Here is a 5,450-nt window from a genome sequence, read left to right as displayed (position 1 = left end):
AGAGGAAGAAGAGGATCAGGCAAGAATGGGTGGGAGCAAGTGAGTGGGGAGAATGGTGATGAATAAGGTTTGAACTGTCCAGATTCAAGTATTTGCAATAATCTTAGTAAAATATTGGGGAGTCAATTGTGATATAGGATTGAATATGGAAAGAGACTCTGGGCTTTAGTTAGATAGTTCTAGGAATCTTTGGCATATAGATTGTCTTTAAGGCCTTGGAATGGATGAAATAACGTGGGGGGTGGGTGGAGGCTGAGTAATATTGGAGGAGTGAGGGGCTGGTATACCCCTTTACAGATGTTATAAGTTGGAAGTCCTAGGGAGTCTCATCTCAGGAGGTAAAGGATTAATAAATGAACTGAAACTCTTGAACTGAAACTTATGTGCAGCAATTTATACAAGTCCTTCTTTGAGTCCCAGAATATATAGCCAAATGATGCAGAGAGATGACCACAGTGCAAGAGTCTTTACAATTCCTAGTTTCAGAGTGGCTGCAAGAAAGCCCCGAATAAATTTCTCTCTCCTTGATGTGGCCTTCTGACAAGTAGTAATCTCTCCATACGTTTATTAAGACCAGAGCCTAGAGAATTTCAAAATGCTCCACTCTCAATTCTTCTGGTTGCCTTAAAGAAGCAGTCAACGTTGTGAGCTACCTATGGAGAGGCCCAGGTGGCACGAAGTACAGACAGCCTGTAGGACCTGCAGGCCTCAGTCATACAGCCTCAAGGAAATGAATTCTGCCTAAACCTGAATGAGTTTGGAAGTGGATTCCTCCCCAGTCAACCTTCCAGATGAGTACCCAGCCCTGCTGACATCTTGATAGAAGCCATATGAGACTCAGAGCAGAAGAGCAAGCTTAGGCGAGCCCAAACTCCTGTCCCACAGAAACTGTGTGATGATAAATATGTGTTTAAAGTGCTAAGTTTGTGGTAGTTTGTTATGCATCAGTAGAAAACAAATACAATATTGTGTGTGCATTCTGTGTGTGTGTGTTTGTGTGTTATATTCATCAAGATCTATGTGGAAGGTAGGGAAAAGATAAAATATGTCAGATATATTTTTATAGGTACATTTTTCCTTAAAGTTTAGTGGTTAGGAGGAACCATCTCTCTCCCTCTAAAATTGTATATATCAAAGTAAGAAGCCCTCATTTAGGTAAGGTGATTGAGTCAGAAACATCAGTTTCTGGATGGGCAAAGGAAGAGTGCTAGAACTTTGCTTCCACATTGTACCACTTATTCTCTGAGATTTTTATTTGTTCATTTTGGATTTTTGCCCCTAACCTCTGTCTCTCTTCTAAGATACATACTTGTAGTAGTTTGTAAGAGCCAACAGCCAATGGCAGTGCACTCCTGGTTGAAACCTAACTTACAGTGAGTAACATTTCTCTCAGTTTAAAATGCTGTAAAGTCCAAATACGGCTGGTTACATAAGCAGAATTAACTCACTTTTTCTGTACCCGTGACATTGATTGATCACTTTTATAAACTGATTGAAATTAACAACCAAATAAGAAAACCTTGGGAGTAATGGTGAAGTACATTGACAAACAAAAGTATTTGATAATATTATGAATTCTTTAATATTAAATTGTATTTAATATTAATAATAAGGAACTATAAGAAAAAACCTATAACCTGAATCTCACTAAACCTTAGTAAAAAGAAATTCTCTGAATGAAATATTGGACCTCTTAAATACCTTTCTTTTTTATGTGTCTTTCACTGATGCTATAAAGAACTCACTGAAGGTCAGCAATTCTTTCTGAGGTCTCCATAGTAACTGTGATCTTAGCCATATCTTTGATTTAGAACATCAAAATGTCATAATTGATATCAAACTCATGAACACTAGATCAGGGCACTGGTGCCATATTTGGTGCAACCTGAAAGCTGCTTACTTGTTTGTTCCTGTGTGTTCTTATTGTTCCTGGCTCTGTTTTTCTATTTTACTTCTTCCCTATCATAGGGGATGAAACTTGGAAATCTTAAAATAATGACAATGGAAAATTTTATCTAGAGTCTGAAATACACCAGAACAGCTGGAGAAGAAGCTGATGTTACTTTACTCGAGAGGAAGCCTCCAGGGCTGATCTTACAAGGCAGGAGCAGCTTTTTGTTTGAACCATTAGGTGAGATTCATGTAAAAATTAAGAGTGTGTGATGTGATCCTGGAAAGAAATTTTAGTCAGAGAGGTTAAGTTAGATGAATAGAAAGAAAAGAGAATGACAATATTCATTGGAAAAATAGAAGAAAGAACAACCACAGAAATGAATGTAAAAGGTTTATATTAACAAATGAAGTTGAGAACTGCCCTAACAGTATAACAGGTGGGGGAAACATCAGACCTTGAAGGGAGCAGAATCCCTTTGAGCTACTTATACTTGTGACCTCAAAGGCTGGTAAAACTGGGAGATGGCCTCAGCTTTAACACAGCTGCTTTTTGGCATTATTAATGGCACAAGAATGGATCTTGGAATTGGTAAAACAGTAACAGCTAACCAACAGTTAAAAAGTAGAATGACGTCTCCAAGTCATGAAGCCTATCCATCAACTGTACAAGAAAGGTACATTCTTGCTGGAAGTGAAGACAAGGCAAGAATCTTCAGCCTACATCAATTTCAACAACTCTGTCTTTATTTCATTTTGATTTTAACCCAGCCTAGTTTGTGTCTGTAGCTTATGGTTTGAATCCACTTTGGGAATCAGCTGAGTTCTCCCTGAACTCTCCCCCAACAGCTACCCAAGGGGACCACCCTGGCAAGATAAGCAAAAAGGTAGGATGGGCCTCTTAATGGTTCAAGCACTGAAAACAATCTTTCTCCCCATTTGTTTGTTATTTATAATTATATCGTATGAATATTGGGCCCTAAGGAAAAAAAGTGAGAAGAGTGTGCGGCTTTTCCAATGGTAACAGCTCACTGAGTAGTTTCTCTATCCTTCAAAAAAAATAATGGGCTACTTCAGGACTCAGGAAAATTATCCTGGAGACCAGTGCATCTCAAGCCTTAATGTTTATAATAATCAGCTGGGGAGCTTGTTAGACCAAAGACTTGGCCCCTGTGCCCAGAGTCTCTTGACAGAGATCTTCAGTGATGACTTTTTTCCTTATCCACGCATACCAGTCAAACCCTTAGTGTGAGGCTTGGCTAGAGAAAATTAGGTCTGTGGGAAATTTTGTATCTCTCACTTTTTCCAAACACAATTCAGTAGACGCTAGAAAGGCAATGTTGTTATGGATCAGTGCATTGGCCTTATTAACATTTCTATTTAAATCAAAACCTTTCATAGGATTGCTTTAGCATCTTTCTGATAGAGGCTAAAGATTAGAAAACTGTGATAGAATTGCTTAGCTTCATGTTCCTTTAAGTGCTTTCCTAGCCAGGAAAGTAAGCTGGTTTTCTTCAAAATTTCCCCATGTTTCTGAGGAAACAAAAAGGGGTGCTGATACTTATTGGGCACCTACCATTTGCCAGGCATAGTACTAGTCCCTTATTTAAATAGTCTTATTTAATCCTTACAATAGCCCTTATGAAATAGCACTCTTCTCATCCTCATTTTATAAATGATGTTACTAAGTACAGAGAAATTGAGTCACTTAATAAAATAAAGTCACTTCATTTGCTCAAAAGCAAATAAACTAAGATTTGAATCTTATTTCTTACTATTTTGCTACATAATTTGTCCCATTTTCTGAATTGCTTTAAATTACAAATTACCCCAGGGTCATTATAGTTATACTTCTAACATCTTTTCTATCTTAAAAGGTAGGAAATCTCCCAATTTATATTAAATAATAATTCTATCTGTTCCTAATCTCAGAGCCTGGAGAAATCAGTATTGCACTTCTTGTGTGTTTTTTTTTCTCTTATTATTCATTGCTAATCTAGACAAATTAAAGTACAAATGAAAATTTCTCTGTTTGCCATAACAGCAGGTCAACACTTCATTATTCCAGGCTTAATAAGGGTTATCACTACACTCCTCGATCTATTTAAAATATCTTTTACGAATAAAGAATAAGAGAACTTTCTAAGACACCATTTCATATGTTAAAGCCAAATTTGTTCTATTTAAAGAAAAAATGCTTTCAAATGCTCCATACAAATCTGGCATCTTTAGACATAAGACAATTATGAAGGAGACCTGTATGTTTCTCTTTTTCTTGAAAAGGTCAGGAATTTTCAGCCACATTATAAACTAACAAAGCCTTCCAAGAAGACTGATACTGACATTTTTTATATTCTCAGCTGTCTCCAGTTTGTTAATCTAGTCATGCATTCAGCAAAACTTTAAAGAATACTTTGGTGAACAAACTGATTAAATGTTATCCCCATTTTCATGAAATCCAAAGGCATGAGTGATCATCACTCATTTCCTCTAAGTTTCTAAATTAAATGTAGTAATTAAAAGCTACAGCAATCTTATGAAAAAGTTTAACTTAAATATAAATGTTAATATGGCCAATGCAGTGATCCATAGTAATATTACCTTTTTTTTTTTTTTGCGGTACGTGGGCCTCCCACTGTTGTGGCCTCTCCCGTTGTGGAGCACAAGCTTCGGACGCGCAGGCTCAGTGGCCATGGCTCACGGGCCCAGCTGCTCCGTGGCATGTGGGATCTTCCCGGACCGGGGCACGAACCCGTGTCCCCTGCATGGGCAGGTGGACTCTCAACCACTGCGCCACCAGGGAAGCCCAGTATTACCTTTTTAGCATCATAAATTTATATGTTAACTGTGTGATTAAATCACAAAACTAAATTTTTGCTGGTTTTTTCTTTTCTTTGGTGGTCGAGTTTCAGGTTTCACATAATAGTAATAATATTAAATCCAATAACATTCACAGGAGGAACAACCTGTTAGACATTTTGTATAGTGCAACTTCTACCCTTAACTTACTAATTAGAATAAATCTTTAGAAACTGAGGTAAATATAATTATATTGCTTATTTTTAGGTATCTTTAAGTATAAACATTGTTTTTAACCATCTACTTCAAAGCTAACTATCTTCTATCCAAACTCTTTTGATTTGTCTCTTTGTCTCAAATAGTCCCTCCTTAACACACCGCTATCTTTCATTCGTGCAAAGAAGAAATCATCATTCTGGTGACCATTAATCAGAGTGCCAACTCTCTTGGATAAAGACCTTATAAAGAATGCATTTGACAAAAGAGCCAAGAATATACGATGGGGAAAGAATAGTCTCTTCAGTAAATGGTCTTGGGAAAACTGGTCAGCAGATGCCAAAGAATGAAACTGGACCACTGTCTTACACCACACATAAAAATCAATTCAAAATGGTTTAAAGACTTGAACACAAGATCTGAAACCATACAACTCCTAGAAGAAAACATAAATCCTTAACATCAGTCTTGGCAATGATCTTTTGGATTTGACACCAAAGCAAAGGCAACAAATGCAAATATAAACAAGTGGGACTATATCATAC

The 5,450-nt window shown here is 37.1% G+C and overlaps 1 long non-coding RNA gene across 1 annotated transcript; it reads left to right on the top strand.

Moving 5' to 3' along the window:
* Positions 1-2,095: 2,095 nt before the first annotated feature.
* LOC116750422 lies at positions 2,096-5,220 on the top strand. The gene is made up of 3 exons (XR_004349024.1): positions 2,096-2,131; positions 2,662-2,777; positions 5,052-5,220. It is a non-coding gene; the product is annotated as an uncharacterized LOC116750422 (long non-coding RNA).
* The last annotated feature ends 230 nt before the right edge of the window (positions 5,221-5,450 follow it).

The sequence above is a fragment of the Phocoena sinus genome, chromosome 3 (genome assembly GCF_008692025.1).
Source record: "Phocoena sinus isolate mPhoSin1 chromosome 3, mPhoSin1.pri, whole genome shotgun sequence".
Taxonomy (NCBI): Eukaryota; Metazoa; Chordata; class Mammalia; order Artiodactyla; family Phocoenidae; genus Phocoena; species Phocoena sinus.
The sequence above is the reverse complement of the archived record's forward strand: the minus strand, read 5'-3'. Positions and strand labels throughout refer to the sequence as shown.